Genomic DNA, 15,678 nt, shown 5'->3' with positions numbered 1-15,678 from the left:
ATCATAAGATCTCCAATGTCTATGGTAAGAATGTTGACTGAACTCTACTGCAGTTTTCACTGTCCACGTAACCAAAGAGCACAGGGCTCTCTGCAGAGATACAAGCTTGGCATTGTGTGGGCACCCTAATGCAGCCCTGAGCCCCACTTTTCAACATGGGCCCCCAAGGTAGTTCTCTTTGTGCTCATAGACTCACAGCTTCCCTTGGAGTAGGGGTATAAGCTTTTGGTCTTAATTCTTCATTGGATGAAAAACAATCTCAAATACCTGGGAAAGGAGAAAGTCTTCACTATCTCTCTCCTGGTTGTCATGTTCTAACTTACGTTTGAAACTTCTATCAGAGTAAACTTTGTCCCCACAAAATCTCTCTTGGACATAAAGACATGAAGGAAGACTAATTGATACTGTTATTTATTTAGGAAGAGTGTATCTGAGTGTGTGTATGTTTCATGTGCTTAGGAAGTTGTCTACACTAGCAAGCATCTGGTTAAAAATAAACTTTTACTCTTGCATTTACATAGGGCTGACCATTGAATAAAAGTATTTAAGATTTCAAGTGGCCAGTAAAGAATGTATCTATGCCAGGCATTGTCTTTTGAAAGCATGTGTTTCCTGTCCCTGAAATTATTTTTAAAAAATTAGTAATTACTGAGTCAAATATATTTAAGAACATTTTGAGAAGTAAAAACTGAGGTACTGGGGACAGGAAGCAAATACCACAGCTTCTCTTGGTTGGGAAGTTTATGTGTACCTTGTTAGGTTATGGGAGACAGAGTCTTAGTACCTAAGTATAGGGAAGAACTTTACAATGGCGGTATCTAAGCCAAACTATCCCAAACACTGCTAAGTCTGGCAACCGAGTTATCATAGAATATAAAAAACAATTTTCAATCAATGAAGCATTTTAAAATCTCTTGGAATTCAAACTAATATTGGACTAAGTCATAGTTCAATTACAATAAATTTAAAGGCAAAAAAATAGTAACAAAAAAATTGCTGATTGCCTAAATAATTCCAGACTTTCTGACACCTGCTGACTGTGCAATTTTTTGATCTTGTCAATGTTTTGTTGAAAAATAAGGCTTATCCCAGAGATGTAATTTTATCTAATCAATCATAGAAATTTTAATGAGTTTATGTTGGAGAAGTTTCCAAGAAGAATTAAGTTTTAAACCCTGGGTTTCAGAGAACATGCTAAACAGGCCAAATGTCATCATGCTCTACAAATATTTTAAGATCACATACCCATACTAGAATAAATCACCTATTTCTCCAAAGTAAATGGACCACTGGATGCAATGGCCCACTCTCTCTTCCATGTCTGAGAGGACTACCACAGAGCCGAGAGATTCTGTGCACAGAAGAACACATGGATGAAACAAATGCTCTTGCCAAGCTCCCACCAACAACTTCCAAGGAATTAACAGTGACAGGTTTCCAGATGTCAGCTCATCTCCTCCACCAGGCTTCTTAGCCTTTTTAATTCCCTGATGAATTGACTGGATAAACAAATCCACACTAATTTAGCATCAAAAACTAATGTTTTTTGTGCCTTCAACAAATTTAATAACTTTGGTTTTTTTTGACAATGTTTGCCCTCACAGGGAAGAAATGTCAAAACCTTTTGTCAAGCCCTAAAATTACTCTTAGTTGTTCAAAGTTATTTTAGACAGAATGCTTGAGGACAGGAAAATTGGCACAAACTGTCAGTGTTTAATGTTGTCCGCTTAAACTGGAAGGAACATGGCATACACGACTTTTCTGTGTTTCTGGGATAATGGTGATGTTTCTTAACAGGTGAGAGTCTTAGGATTTAGAGGAGGGATTTTAAAAATTTGCTCTTTTCCTAAGGGAATAACATTATTTTTGTAGAGAACATATTTTAACCTATTCAAATGTATTTTAATCATTCTAAGAATGACTGGTTAATTTAAACTTCAGAGAGGAGCTAAGGATGAACTTCTTAAAAAGTCTGGCATCAAAGATTACACCTGGACAGTGCTAATGTGTCTTGTACATGGTTAAAATCTAAAGCCAGCCATATGGTTTCTATAGGAGGGCAGTTCGCATGAATGAGCAGGTCTGTACTCTCAGAATGACATACCATCACTTGTTTATAGACCATTCCCATCCTTGTAATAAAAGAAAGTAAGAGAAATTTTCCTCTGGAATTTTATTCCCTTATTTTCCCAATCACCCTTTTCTTGCCTTCAACAACAGAACCCCCTGAATGGAGACCTTTAGGAAGATTGCAGTGTCTCTGCCCACTCAAGACCTTTGTCTTGAAATTCTGTAGATATGGATCTCATATTTTCTAGTGTTACTTCTGATTTGATATTAAAGCAGTGTTCCCTAAACCAAAGGTTAATTTCTTTTCCTCCAAAATAATTTAGATTACCTACATATTTTTAGAACTACTTTATAAAAGCTTATTTACTGCTATTTGATGTATTTTATTTTCCGTTGTATTACTTCATAGTTTATTTGAATAGAGGATAGTTTCACATAAAACTGAGTACAGTTATTTGAGTTTTTATCTATTTTCTTTTTTAAATTGATATGCAAAAATTGCACATATTTAACATATACATTTTGATGAGTTTGGACATATGCACACATTGGTGATACCATCACCACAATGAAGGTGCTAAACATCTCCATCATCTTCAAAAATTTCCTTCTGTTTGTGTGTGTGTGTGTTAGGAACACAACGTAAGATTTTTCCTCAACATATTTTATTTTATTATTTTTACTTTTTCAATTTTATTTTTAATTATTTTTAAAATTGTTATTTATTTATTTACTTTTGGCTTCATTGGGTCCTCGCTACTGCATGCGGGCTTTTGCTAGTTGCAGTGAACAGGGGTTATTCTTCATTGCGGTGCATGGGCTTCTCATTGCAGTGGCTTCTCTTGCTGCGGAGTATGGTCTCTAGGCAGGCAGGCTTCAGTAGTTGTGGCACGTGGGCTCAGTAGTTGTGGTGCACGGGCTTAGTTGCTCTGCAGCATGTAGGATCTCCCTGGACCAGCGTTTGAACCTGTGTACCCTGCATTGGCAGGCAGATTCTTAAACCACTGTGCCACCAGGGAAGTCCCTCAACATATTTTAAAGTACACAATACCATGTTTATCACAGACCTCTAGAGCTTATCCATCTTGCATAACTGAAACACACCCATTGAGTAACAATCCCCCGTGTCCCCTTCCCCCATGTCTATTTCCTTATATTCTCAAAATTACCATGCTTTAGCAAAATGGTTATAAAAATCAACTCTTTGTAGGAAAATCATTTAAAATAATAATTTTAATAAGATGATGATTTAATGCAATGCTATCTTTTTTTATATCTAAATTTTTTGCATTCTTCTGTAAAATACCGACACATCATTTCTTAACAATGCCTGTGAAAGTGCAAAGTTGTATTTCACTCATGCCCTGAAGAAGGCAAGGATCACCTAGAATACTTTGTTTCACACAAAAAAAGCACCTTCATTAAGTCTGAAATGGCCTGTAACCTTGAATAAAATTATTTGAATAAAGCTAAGTGCAAACTATTGAGAGATTTTCAACAAAGAGAATTTGACAGGAATCAACAACAAAGGCCATTAATCACCCTGCTGCTAGAGGTAATATCACACCCTCGTGATATTTCTGAGATGATGGGAAACCAGGCAGATGGTAAAGATGATGTGGCTGTTAAATGTTCAAGAATAGTTTATCCAAGCAAAAGTAACAGGTATCATGTAGACTTGAAGAAGAGGAGACTTGAATTTACTTTCAGGGTAGTTGCTTAAAGACAGCTATTTTTTTCCAGACTTGAGATATTTTGATATATCTAAGATCTTACATTTATAAAGCAATATACAAAAATATAATAACCATACCTACTCAAAGAAACTTCTGTTACCTCAAAAGAAAGTGGCTGATATATTGTAGGGAGTGCATTCTCACTTTACCTACCCCAAAATAACATTCACAAAAGCAGGGTCAATGGGGAACTTTCTGGGAAGTCATGCTAAATTTCAGGGGCAGAGATATTATGAAATAAATTTAATTAAGAAATTTCAAATGCAAGTCAGAATTTAAGCAACAAGATTCTGTGACAAATAGCAGACTTACGTTTCTTGTAAGTAAATGAATTTAGACCTTTATCACACTTTCTAATGACAGATGGGGGATAGGAAAAATAATATATTTAAATAAAATATTCCCAGTCAACATCTCTTGGTAATGACATTTAGTGCCTAAAAAAAGAAAGGAAGAAAAGGAGAGAAGGGCAGGGACTGTTTGAGAATGAGGGAAGGAGGGCATGGGCAAAAAGAAAAGGAAAGGAAAAGAGGATAGCAAATTTTGGAGATTAATCCTTTGTCAGTTGCTTCATTTGCAAATATTTTCTCCCATTCTGAGGGTTGTCTTTTGGTCTTCTTTATGGTTTCCTTTGCTGTGCAAAAGCTTTTAAGTTTCATTAGGTCCCATTTGTTTATTTTGGTTTTTATTTCCATTTCTCTAGGAGGTGGGTCAAAAAGGATCTTGCTGTGATTTATGTCATAGAGTGTTCTGCCTATGTTTTCCTCTAAGAGTTTGATAGTGTCTGGTCTTACATTTAGGTCTTTAATCCATTTTGAGTTTATTTTTGTGTATGGTGTTAGGGAGTGTGCTAATTTCATACTTTTACATGTACCTGTCCAGTTCCCTAAAAAATTAAAAATAGAACTACCATATGACCCAGCAATCCCACTACTGGTCATATACCCTGAGAAAACCATAATTCAAAAAGAGTCATGTACCAAAATGTTCATTGCAGCTCTATTTACAATAGCCAGGACATGGAAGCAACCTAAGTGTCCATCAACAGATGAATGGATAAAGAAGATGTGGCACATATATACAATGGAATATTACTCAGCCATAAAAAGAAATGAAATTGAGTTATTTGTAGTGAGGTGGATGGACCTAAAGTCTGTCATACAGAGTGAAGTAAGTCAGAAAGAGAAAAACAAATACTGTATGCTAACACGTATATATGGAATCTAAGAAAGAAAAAAAAAGGTCATGAAGAACCTAGGGGCAAGATGGGAATAAAGACACAGACCTACTAGAGAATAGACTTGAGGAGATGGGGAAGGGGAAGGTAAGTTGTGACAAAGTGAGAGAGTGGCATGGACATATATACACTACCGAATGTAAAATAGATAGCTAGTGGGAAGCAGCCGCATAACACAGGGAGATCAGCTCTGTGCTTTGTGACCACCTAGAGGGGTGGGATTGGCAGGGAGGGAGATGCAAGAGGGAAGAGATATGGGAACATATGTATATGTATAACTGATTCACTTTGTTATAAAGCAGAAACTAACACACCATTGTAAAGCGATTATACTCCAATAAAGATGTTAAAAAAATAAAAGAGGATAGCAAAGAAAATAAACCATCTTCCGAGGACTTACTATGCGTTAGGCACTGTGATAGGTGATTTCACATATGTCACCAGATACAATTCTCAAAATAATTTTCTAGATAAATATTATTATCCCATTTTTATAGATGAAGAAACTGAGACCCATGAAAAATTAACTAAAGTAAGCCAAAGCCAGGATTCAAATTCAGTTTGACTGTTAAGCTCATTCATTTTCCATGCTCGCATAATTCATCCTTTAGAAATCATAAAGATTAATCTTTATGCAGTTAAATGACTGATCATTGCTCAGTGAAGGGCATTTAAGTCCTAGAGATGCTCATTTTCCATTCAGATCTTGAATCTCCAAAGGGACCTCTGTGTTTTTGGCTCCAGACCACGTACAGGGAGTTTTAACTGTGAAATCCACAATGTGGGAACCAGCGGAGGCAATCGAAGGAGACTTGACTGTCAAACAGTTAGAATGTACTGATGGAGAAATCCTTCTGTGATGGCTGCTGTTTTCTGAGTTAGGGACAGTGATCTCCCTTTAAGATACAGAATAGTGTAGCTTCTGAGAGGGAAGAATGTCACCGTGGAGAAACACTCTCCTTCGTAATTAACCTCTGGATTTCTGGACAAGATGTGACGGGCTTTTCATCCCAGGATTTCAATCATTTTCTATACTACTCTCTCTCTTTGGTTTTGTTTCCTATGCCAAATTGTTCTCCCTTACAAGCTCTACTCTTATTTACTAACCTGTCTTCCCATTCCACATCCTTTTTTTAAAATCTGATCTCTCTAATCCCTGCTTTGTCTTTTGTATCCTCCCATCATTGATTCCACCTTGACTACTTATCTGGATTTGCCTCTTGACCCATTTTTATTTTATGTCCTGCTTTATTTTCTGTTTTGGGCCACACTGTCTCCCCCCCCCCAAGAAAACACTTTGGAATCAGGGTCCAGGATCTTAGGTGATTTCCTTTTTTTCTGCATTCATGCTAAAATCTCTGAGGGCCTCATTAAATTTGGGACTCTGTGAACAGTATGAACCTGATGACTGTTCTAGAATATATTGACTTTAGCATTCTCTTGCACGCTCTTGTCCCCTTTTCCTTCCATTATTCTGACTTTCATTCTCCAGTGGGGCCCTCCATGTCACCCAGCAACTCCACCATGTTTTCTTTTAGTACATCCACTTTTCCACTGCCAAAGATGACTATTTTATGCCTTCATTTTTCTCCTCCAACCACCAGTACCTCCTTGTCCCTTTCCAATCTCAACTGATGACTTTCCTCCTCCACAGAAAATAGAAGAAACCAGATGGGGAAATTCCATATGCTTCCAGTACCATCCCTACAAACCTACTGGTAATTTGCCTTTGCCCCATCACTATGGATGAAATATACACCATCTTATCTAACTAAGGTCAATCCTTATATTTGACCACTAGATCCCAATCTTTCATGCCAATTCAAATAAATTAATTCAGCTGCTGTCTCCTCTCTATGGCATCATCAATTTTTCCCTTTTAATAAATCTTTCCCAACATTATACCAATAAGTTATATCTCTAATCTATACCTCTCTTACTACTGTCCCTTTCCCTCTCCCCTTTCCAGTAAAACTTCTAAAAAATGTTGTCTATATTTGCTGCCTCTGTTATTCTCTTCTAATCTTTTTCTGAATCCAGGCCAATCAGGCTTTTAATTCACTGAATCAGCTCTTTCAGCGTTTCCAATGACCTGTTCGTTGCCAAGTACAATGGTCAATTCTCTGTTCTCATGTAATATTTAATAGGATTGAATATTTCTGTATTCTCATTTTCTTCACTTGCCGTCTGGAATATCTCTCTCCTTCTCATTCTCTCTCTCTCTCTGTGTGTCTCTCCCTTTGTCTCTCCCCCACCTCCTCTCTCAGTTTTTCTCTCCCACCTCTCTCTTCCTTATTAGCTATTCCTTCACAATCTCCTTTGCTGGTTCTTACCTATCTCTCCTAACTCTAAATTGGAGGGCTCCATAACATAGCTCTCAGATGTGTTCCATCACTCCTTAGGTGATCTCAGGCAAACTCAAATCTTTCGACATGTTGTAAATTTCAAAGTTATACATCAAACCCAGGTGTCTCTGCTGAACTCCAGTCTCATACAGCCACCTGTCTATTTGACATGTCCACTTGAATGTCTAATAGGCATCTTAAACTTATCATGTCCAAATCAAATACTAATTTTCCACATCTCTGCCCCATACCCCCAACTCCCTGCAAGCCACTCTATTTTAGTAAATGGCAATTTCATTCTTGCATTTCTCAGGACAAAACATTACTATTTCCTTTCTTTTTCACAATATTCAACCTATTAACTAATCCTACTTGATCCTTGTTCGAAATACATCTAGAATCTCACTACTTACCACCTTATCACCAACTCTACCATTATCATCACTGTCCAATTGTGTTTGCATTATAGCAATAAGCTATTAACTAGTCTTTCTATTTCTACACTTGTTTCAGTATTCAGTTTATTTACTAGACAGCAGCTAGAATGACATTTTCACAAATGTAAGGTCAGGTATATTTCTGACCTGTGACTTCCCAACTCACTCAGAGGAGCAGCCAGTGGCTACATGGTAGGTCAGATGGCTCACCATAACCCCACCTGATATCCCACCAGCCGATCAACCCCAACAGGATAGGTCTTTTCTGATAGCTCTAGAAGAAAAGTTTCAGAGGAGATTCTTGGTCTGGCTTGAGTCTTGCACTCTTATTCCTGAACTAGTCACAAGGTCCAGGAAGATGGGAGAACTTTGGCCATTCCTAGGCCATATTCCCTGCTCCATGTTTCAGGGGGGTGACCAGACTCACATAACCACATAGAATGTGTTCCCCAAAGGAAAGAGGAATTCTATTACAGAATAAGGAGGAAAAGCTGCACAGATAAAAACAATGCACATCTACTACATAGGCAATAAAAATTCAGAATGACAGGTGTTTCACATGAAGAAAGCTTTTTGATGTGTGAAAAAAAGAGAATTCTTTTTGTGTGCCAGGAATGATCAGAGATGGTAAAGATACCAGTGGAGAGTGTACAGGATGCTATTGTAATATTTATTTTTACCTATAATATCAGTAAAAAACAACAAATGAATAACATCAAACTAAAAGATAAAAGATTAATTCTTTACCACCTCTTTCTTTAGTCTTCCACATGAGTGGCAGGTAAAAAATGTGCACCCCCAAAATAGAATATTAATTTAAAACTAGCTAAACTCAAGATGTCAGAGAAATATCAGAGTTATGAATTCTCAATAAAATTAGTGAAAATATAAAGTATTTAATTGCTTAAAAATGAAAATAAAGAGACGAGGTCAAGATGGTGGAATAGGAGGACCTGAGGTTCACTTCTCCCATAAGTACATCAAGAATACATCTACAAGTGGAACGATTTGCACAGAGGACCTGCTGAACACTAGCAGAGGATCTCAGAAACCTAAAAGGACAAGAAAATATCCCTGCATATCCATGTAGGATGAAAGAGAAAAAGGGAAGAAAAAGAAAAGAGGAAATGGGATGGGACCTGCAACCCTGGGGGGAGCTGAAGGAGAGGCGAGGTTACTGTACCCAGGGAGGTCCCTTCACCAGTGGTGAAATATACTGAAATAGAGAGGGCCTCAGGGGCTATTGGAAGAAAGTGCAGTGGCTGTTCTGTGGCAGGCAGGACAGAGTGAGACTTGCATGGATTATCTGTGCCATAGCTCTTCATGCCCAAGCCTGAGACAGGAGTCCATCAGTGCTGGTGGGGGCTGGGTGCTGAAGCATTGGGTTAAGAGAGTAGACCCAGGGAGAGGACTGCTGTTGGCTCATGGAGTCAGCCTGACGTGGTGGGAGTGAGAAGCTCTGCAGCTGAGAATGCTCCTGGATGAATAGTAGACTGCCTTGGAAGTGAGGTGTCATTGTTGAGTGGTGCGCAAGGGGTGGGGCCACCATTGTTCCTTTTCTCCCTACATGCTAGCTCCTGCCTCCATGGGCACTGGGAAGGACTCCCAACAGAGCATGTGTGCATGCCCCAGTTGTTGCCACCTTGTCCCCCTCATGCTTGAGTGAGCACATGCACCCCAGTCTGTTGCCTCTTCCTGTCAGCCCCTGTCTCTGTGGGCACTAGAGGGGGATCCCACAGGAGCAAGTGCCTGCCCCAATCATGGCCGCCTTATCCCTCTCCTGTCTGAGCAAGCATGCATGTCCCAGTCAGTTGCCACCTCTTGCACCTCCCACGTAAATGAACAAGCATGTTCCAGTCAGTCACTGCCTTTGCCCCTTCTTGCCTGGGCAGGGAGCAGATGCCTGAGGGTGGTCCACAGGCAGAGGTGGGGCCAAAACCAAAGCTGAGCCCCAGGGGCTGTGCAACTAAGGAAGAGGAACTGAAATCTCTCGTTCAGCTGCACAAGCCATGGATTAACCCCCTGAGATCAGCCTGGTATATCCAACACCTACAGAACATCTGAATGGACAACGAGTGCTCCCACAACTGAGAGCAGTCTAGCTTTAGCAACTGTGAATTTTGGGGCAAGTACAAACAGGAGTTGGGCCAGGAGTTGACCCCACAGTGCCCACAGCAAGTCCAGAGACCTACCTAGAGGTCTTGAAGGGCCTCCTGGGGAGGTGAAGGTTAGCTGTGGCTCACTGTGGGGACAAGGACACCGATAGTGGAGGCCCCCAATGAAATTTTTTGTTTTATTTTAATTTTTAAAATTTTTAATTAATTATTTTCTTAATTTTTAAATTTATTTTTAGTTTTTCTATTTTAAATTTCTTGTCTTTTTTGGGTTTTTTGATTTTTGTTTTGTTCTTTTCTTTCTCTTTTTTCTGTTTTTTAGTTGTTTTCGAGTGCTTAATTTTTGTTTGCTTTTTTTGTTGTTTTTGTTAGTTTTGTTTTGATTGTTTTGGTATTGGGGTTTTTTTGTTTGGTTGTTTTCTTGTTTCTTATTTTTGTTTTTGCTTTTTTTTGGTTTAGTTTTGTTTCTATTGTTTGTCTTGGTTTTTGTTCATATGTTTGTTTGTTTTCTCCCCCCCCCCTTTTTTTGGCCATGCTGCATGACCTTTAGGGTCTTGGTTCCCCAGCTGGGGGTCAAACCTGAGCCCCTGTGGTGGGAATGTAGAGTCCTGGCTACTGGACTGCCAGAGAATTCCTGGCCCCAGGGAATATTAATTAGGGTGAGCTGTCCCAGAGGTCCCCATCTTGGCACTAAGACCTGGCTCTAACCAACAGCCTGCAAGTTCCAGTGCTAGATACCTCAGGCCAAACAACCACTAAGACAAGAACTCAGCCCCACTCATCAGCAGACAGGCTGCCTAAAGTCATATTAAGCTCACAGATACCCCATAACACAACCCTTGACATGGCCCTGCCACCAAAGGGACAAGACCCAGCTCCCCCCACCAGAGTGCAGGCACCAGCCTCTCCCACAAGGAAGCCTACACAAATCCTTAGACCAACCTCACCCACCAGGTGCACACACCAGATGCAAGAGGAACTACGACCCCATAGCCAGAAGAAAGGACACCACAAACACAGTAAGTTAGACAAAATGGGATGACAGAGGAATATGTTACAATGAAGGAGCAAGGTAAAAACCTATGAGACCAACTAAATAAAAAGGAGATAGGCAATCTACCTGAAAAATAATTCAGAGTAATGATAGGAAACATGGTCCAAGATACCAGAAATAGAATGGAGGCATGGATCGAGAAGATACAAAAATGTTTAACAAGGACCTAGAAGAACTAAAGAACAAAAAAACAGTGATGAACAATATAATAAGTGAAATGAAAAATACACTAGAAGGAATCAACAGGCAGAATATCTGAGGCAGAAGAACAGATAAGTAAGCTGGAAGATAGAATGGTGGAAATCACTGGAGTGGAATACAATAAAGAAAAAAGAATGAAAAGAAATGGGGACAGTCTCAGAGACTTCTGGGACAACATTAAATGCACCAATATTCAAATTATAGGGGTCCCAGAAAAAGAGAAAGAGAAATGTTCTGAGAAAATATTTGAAGAGATTATAGGTGAAAGCTTCCCTAACATGGGAAAAGAAATAGTCACCCAAGTTCAGGAAGCACAGAGTCCCATACAGGATAAACTCAAGGAGAAACATGCTGAGACACATTAATCAAACTAACAGAAATTAAATACAAAGAAAAAAATATTAAAAGCAGCAAGGTAAAAGCAACAAATAACATACAAGAAAATCCTCATAAGGTTATCAGCTGATCTTTCAGCAGAAACTCTGCAGGCCAGAAGGGAGTGGCATGATATATTTATAGTTATGAAAGGGAAAAACCTACAACCAAGAATACTCTACCCAGCAAGGCTCTCATTCAGATTTGATGGAGAAATGAAAAGCTTTACAGACAAGCAAAAGCTAAGAGCATTCAGCACCACCAAACCAGCTCTACAACAAATGTTAAAGAAACTTCTCTAGGCAGGAAACACAACAGAAGGAAAAGACCTACAAAATTCAATGCAAAATAATTAAGAAAATTGCAATCAGAACATACATATAAATAATTACCTTGAATGTAAATGGATTAAATGCTGAAACCAAAAGACACAAAGTGGCTGAATGGATACAAAGACAAGACCCATATATATGCTGTCTACTAGTGACCCACTTCACACCTAGGTACACATACAGACTGACAGTGAGGGGATAGAAAAAGATATTCCATGCAAATGGAAATCAAAAGAAAGCTGGAGTAGCAATATTCATATGAGACAAAATGGACCTTTAAATAAAGAATGTTACAAGAGACAAGGAAGGACACTACATAATGATCAATCCAAGAAGACATAACAGTTGTAAACGTATATGCGCCCAACATAGGAGCACATCAAAATATAAGGCAAATGCTAACAGCTATAAAAGGGGAAATCCTGAGTAACACAATAATAGTGGAGGACTTTAACACCCCACTTACACCAATGGATAGATCATCCAGACAGAAAATTAATAAGGAAACACAAGGCTTAAATCACACATTAGACCAGACAGATTTAACTGATATTTATAGGACCTTCCATCTGAAAGCATCAGAATACACTTTCTTCTCAAGTGCACATGGAACATTCTCCAGGATAGATCACATCTTGGGTCACAAATCAAGCCTCAGTAAATTTAAGAAAACTGAAATCATATCAAGCATCTTTTCTGACCAGAATGCTATGAGATTAGAAATCAATTACAGGAAAAAATGTAAAAACCAGAAACACATGGAAGCTAAACAATATGTTACTAAATAATCAATGGATCACTGAAGAAATCAAAGAGGAAATCAAAAAATACCTAGAGACAAATGACAACAAAAACATGACAATCCAAAACCTTTGGGATGCAGCAAAAACAGTTCTAAGAGGGAAGTTTATAGCAATACAATGTTACCTCAAGAAACAAACAAACAAAAAAAACCTCAAATAAACAACCTATGCTTACACCTAAAGCAACTAAAGAAAAAAGAACAAACAAAACCCGAAGTTGGTAGAAGGATAGAAATCATAAAGATCAGAGTAGAAATAAATGAAATAGAGATGAAGAAAACAATAGCAAAGGTCAATGAAGCTAAAAGCTGGTTCTCTGAGAAGAAATACAAAATTGATAAACCTTTAGGCAGACACATCAAAAAAAAAAAGGGGAGAGGATTCAAATCTATAAAATGAGATTATAAATGAAAAACTAGATTAAAAAGGAAAAGTTACAAAAGACACCACAGAAATTCAAAGGATCATAAGAGATTACTACAGGCAACTATATGCTAATAAAATGGACAACCTAGAAGAATGGACAAATTCTTAGAAAGATACAGCCTTCCAAGACTGAACCAAGAATAAATAGAAAATATGAACAGACCAATCACAAGCACTGAAATTGAAACTGTGATTAAAAATCTTCCAACAAACAAAAGTCCAGGACCAGATGGCTTCACAGGCAAAAATGTATCAAACATTTAGAGAAGAGTTAACACCTAATCTTCTGAAACTCTTCCAAAAAACTGCAGAGGGAGGAACACTTCTAAGCTCATTCTACGAGGCCACCACCACCCTAATACCAAAACCTAACAAAGATATCACAAAAAAAGAAAATTACAGGCCAATATCACTGATGAACATAGACACAACAATCATCAACAAAATACTAGCAAACCGAATCCAACAACACATTAAAAGGATTATGTACCCTGATTAAGTGGGATTTATCCCAGGGGTACAAGGATTCTTCAATATACACAAATCAATCAGTGTGATACATCACATCAACAAATTGAAGAATGAACACCATATGATTATCTCAATACTTGCAGACAAGCTTTTGACAAAGTTCAACATCCATTTATGATAAAAACTCTCCAGAGTTTTTTTTTGAGGGAACTTATCTCAACATAATAAAGGCCATATACAACATATCTACAGCAAACATCATACTCAATGGTGAAAAGCTGAAAGCATTTCCTCTAAGATCAGGAATAAGACAAGGATGTCCACTCTCACCAATTTTATTTAACATAGTTTTGGAAGACCTAATCACAGCTTTCAGAGAAGAAAAAGAAATAAAAGGACTCCAAATTGGAAAAGAAGAAGTAAAACTGTCACTGTTTGCAGATGACATGATACTATACATAGAAAACCCTCAACACAATACCAGAAAACTACTAGAGCTGATCAATGAATTTGGTAAAGTGGCAGAATACAAAATTAATACACAGAAGTCTCTTGATTCCTATACACTAGGAATGACAGATCAGAAAGAGAGATTAAGGAAAAAATCCATTTACCACTGCATCAAAAAAAAAAAAAAACCTAGGAATAAATTTACCTAAGTAGGCAAAAGACCTGTACTCAGAAAACTATGAAATACTGATGAAATAAATCAAACTGATGGAAAGATATATTATGTTCTTGGATTGGAAGAATCAATAATGTGAAAATGAATACACTGCCCAAGGCAATCTACAGAATAATGCAATCCCTACAAATTACCAATGATATTTTTCACAGAACTAGAACAAAAAGTTTTGCAATTTGTGTGGAAACACAGAATACCACAGATAGCCAAAGCAATCTTGAGAAAGAAAATGGAGCTGGAAGAATCAGGCTCCTGGACTTTAGACGATACTACAAAGCTACAGTAATCAAAAGAGTATAGTACTGGCACAAAAACAGAAATATAGATAAGTGGAACAGGATAGAATTTCCAGAGATAAACCCACACACTTATGGTCACCTAATCTATGACAAAGGAGGCAAGAATATGCAATGGAGAAAAGAGAGTCTCTTCAATAAGTGGTGCTGAGATAATTGGACAGCTACATGTAAACAAATGAAATTAGAACACTCCCTAACACCATACACAAAAGTAAACTCAAAATGGATTAAAGACTTAAATGTAAGGCCAGATACTATAAAACTTTTAGAGGAAAACTTAGAGAGAACACTCTATGGTGTAAATCACAGCAAGATACTTTTTGATCCACATCTTAGAGTAATGACAATAAAAACAATAATAAACAAATGGGACCTAATTAAACTTAAAAGCTTTTGAACAGCAAAGGAAACCATAAACAAAATGAAAAGAAAGCCCTCAGAATGGAAGAAAATATTTGCAAATAAAGCAACCAACAAAGAATTAATCTCCAAAATACACAAACAGCTATATCAGAAAAACAAAAACCCAATTAAAAAATGGGCAGATCTAAATAGACATTTCTCCAAGAGGACATACAGATGGTTAAAAAACTCATGAAAAGATGCTCAACATGGTTAATTGTTAGAGAAATGCAAGTCAAAACTACAATGAAGGGCTTCCCTGGTGGCGCAGTGGTTGAGACTCCGCCTGCCGATGCAGGGGACGCGGGTTCGTGCCCCGGTCCGGGAGGATCCCACATGCTGCGGACGGCTGGGCCCCTGAGCCCTGGCCGCTGAGCCTGCGCGTCCGGAGCCTGTGCTCCGCAACGGGAGAGGCCAAAACAGTGAGAGGCCCATGTACAGCAGGGGAAAAAAAAAAAAAAAAAAAAAAAAAAAAAAACTACAATGAAGTATCACCTCACACCGGTCAGAATGGCTGTCATCAAAAAAATGTATAAGCAATAAGTGCTGAAGAGGGTGTGGAGAAAAGAGAACCCTTCTACACAGTTGGTGGGAATGTAAATTGGTACGACCTTAATGGAGAACAGTATGGAGTTTCCTTAAAATACTAAATCTAGAACTACCATATGATCCAACAATCCCACTCCTGGGC

Source organism: Mesoplodon bidens, assembly GCF_964165515.1.
Source record: "Mesoplodon bidens genome assembly, chromosome: 11".
NCBI lineage: Eukaryota > Metazoa > Chordata > Mammalia > Artiodactyla > Ziphiidae > Mesoplodon > Mesoplodon bidens.
Note: the sequence above shows the minus strand (reverse complement) of the source record.